The 2,238-nt window shown below is 39.3% G+C and overlaps 1 long non-coding RNA gene across 1 annotated transcript; it reads left to right on the top strand.

The window, feature by feature from the left end:
• Positions 1–499: 499 nt before the first annotated feature.
• LOC119415027 lies at positions 500–1,238 on the top strand. The gene is made up of 3 exons (XR_005187033.1): positions 500–572; positions 854–946; positions 1,140–1,238. It is a non-coding gene; the product is annotated as an uncharacterized LOC119415027 (long non-coding RNA).
• The last annotated feature ends 1,000 nt before the right edge of the window (positions 1,239–2,238 follow it).

The raw sequence follows: 2,238 nt of genomic DNA, 5'->3' as shown, positions 1-2,238 counted from the left end.
CGTGTCATTAAACCAAGCTCCCAATACTGGAAAAAATAACTTTAGATATTAACTCCTGTTTGTTTTTCTTTCTTTCTTTTTTTTTTTTTTTACATTTAATTTTTTTTTGCTTTCCGTCTTCTGTCCTGTTTTCATGTAACAAAGACTATACAATAGGGCTTCTCAACATACGGTCCGTGGGCCACTTCCGGCCCATGGGAGACTTCAGTCCAGCCCACCAATGAGTTCATTATTTATTTATTTTTAATTCTGGGTTTTGGGTTCTGTTTTATTGCATTTATGATTCGATGCAGCTACATAAACAAATTGAGAAGGTAACACATCATTGAAATACTTGGTTTATTTACATAATGACTTTAATAGCTGGATGTCCGGCCCCTGAGCAGTTTTGTTGAATAGCCCTGCTGTACAATGAGACGTGGTTGACACAAAGGATTTGTTTTGTAGCAGGGGACATTCTTGCATGTTTTGAAGAAGATGCACGAAGTTTCTTATTCCCAGAGCCGAAACTTGTTCCTCCTTTGTCTGGAGTGGACCAAGAAGTTCTGATGACGAAGGCTCCTCATTTTCCAGTAAGAACATCCTTGGAACAAACGAGGTGCACAGTAAAGTTGTTTTTATCAGTTATATTGAGTTGAACTAACTGAAGTCATACATGATGATAAGTAAAGAGTTTGCAAACTTTGTTTTGAAAAATTCTTTCTGTTTTTTCTACTGAATCAAGTTTGTATTGAACCTGAGCATACTGAACACTGGTCTAGATAAATATTTATTCTGAAAAATTCTAAATATTATTTCCCTTCTTTAACAAAACACTCTCTCTAATCTTGCTTTAAATTCATATTATTCCCAGGGGATTGCTCCAAGGCTGGAGTTTTCCACCAGAACAACTATCACTGAGTGTTCACCTGACGCAGAGATCAACATTTACCCCAACACACACATGGTAAATAAAGAAATATGTTATGGCAGCTGTTCCTTGACTCAGTGTATCATCTTAACAATAAAGATCATTAAACTGGATTTATCTTTCATACGTCTTCTGGGAACACTGAATAGTAGCTGTCAAACGTCTGGACTGCACTGGAGTGTGTAATATTTGTTGTAGCACCATTCACACCTGTTCACTTTGTTTTCAGAGGCCAGTGAATAGAAGCAGGAGGCGCTCCAGCAGACCACCTTCTCAGAAGAAACCCCCTCAACCCCACAGAGGGAGACTTAGAACAACCGTGCACCCATCCTTCAGATCCCAGTCCCTGTCCCCTCGGAGACATGGAGACGTCTATAACCTGGCCAGGCTCAGCCTGGACTCTGCAGTTTCCCGTCCCACTCTCTGGGAGACCCACGCCTCTCAACCTGTAAGGACAAACGTCACATCTGCTTTTTGTTTTGGATGAAGTGTGTGCTGCAAGTCAGCAGGGGGCAGTGAAGAGCTGTGAGGGAACTCAATGCAGCATTTATACCACAGACTGGACAGAAGACTTTACAAACTAAATCTGTCTGTCATATGGGGAGTGGTGGCATAGAGGTTAGAGAAGGTGGGCCTGTGATTGGAAGATCGCTGGTTCAAGCCCCGGTACCGACAACATAAAAAATGTGGGTGGGGTAGGTGAAGCACCAACACCTGCCCCCCACCCTCATTCGACCCACTCTGGGCCCCTGAGCAAGGACCTTAACCCCCACTATCTGCTCCTCCGGGTGTCCTAGATAGCAGTTCTCTGCTCCAAACAGAGGGCTGTAGCAGCTCGGTGGTCTGTGGTTGCGTCAGGAAGGACACCCGGCTTAAAAGAATAACTGCCAAGTCTTCGTGCGACTTAGTTCGCTGTGGCGACCCCTAAAAAAAGGGAGCAGCCAAAAGAAAAAAAATATATACACACACACATATACATATATATATATATATATATGTATATATATATATATGTATATGTGTATATATATATATATATATGTATATGTGTATATATATATATATATGTGTATATATATGTATATGTGTATATATATATATATATACATATATATATATGTATATATATGTATATATATGTATACATACATATACATATATATACAAACCGGATTCCAAAAAAGTTGGGACACTAAACAAATTGTGAATAAAAACTGAATGCAATGATGTGGAGGTGTCAACATCTAATATTTTATTCAGAATAGAACACAAATCACAGATCAAAAGTTTAAACTGAGAGAATGTATCATTTTAAGTGAAAAATCTGT

The sequence above is a fragment of the Nematolebias whitei genome, chromosome 1 (assembly GCF_014905685.2).
Source record: "Nematolebias whitei isolate Nwh7 chromosome 1, NemWhi1, whole genome shotgun sequence".
NCBI lineage: Eukaryota > Metazoa > Chordata > Actinopteri > Cyprinodontiformes > Rivulidae > Nematolebias > Nematolebias whitei.
The sequence above is the reverse complement of the archived record's forward strand: the minus strand, read 5'-3'. Positions and strand labels throughout refer to the sequence as shown.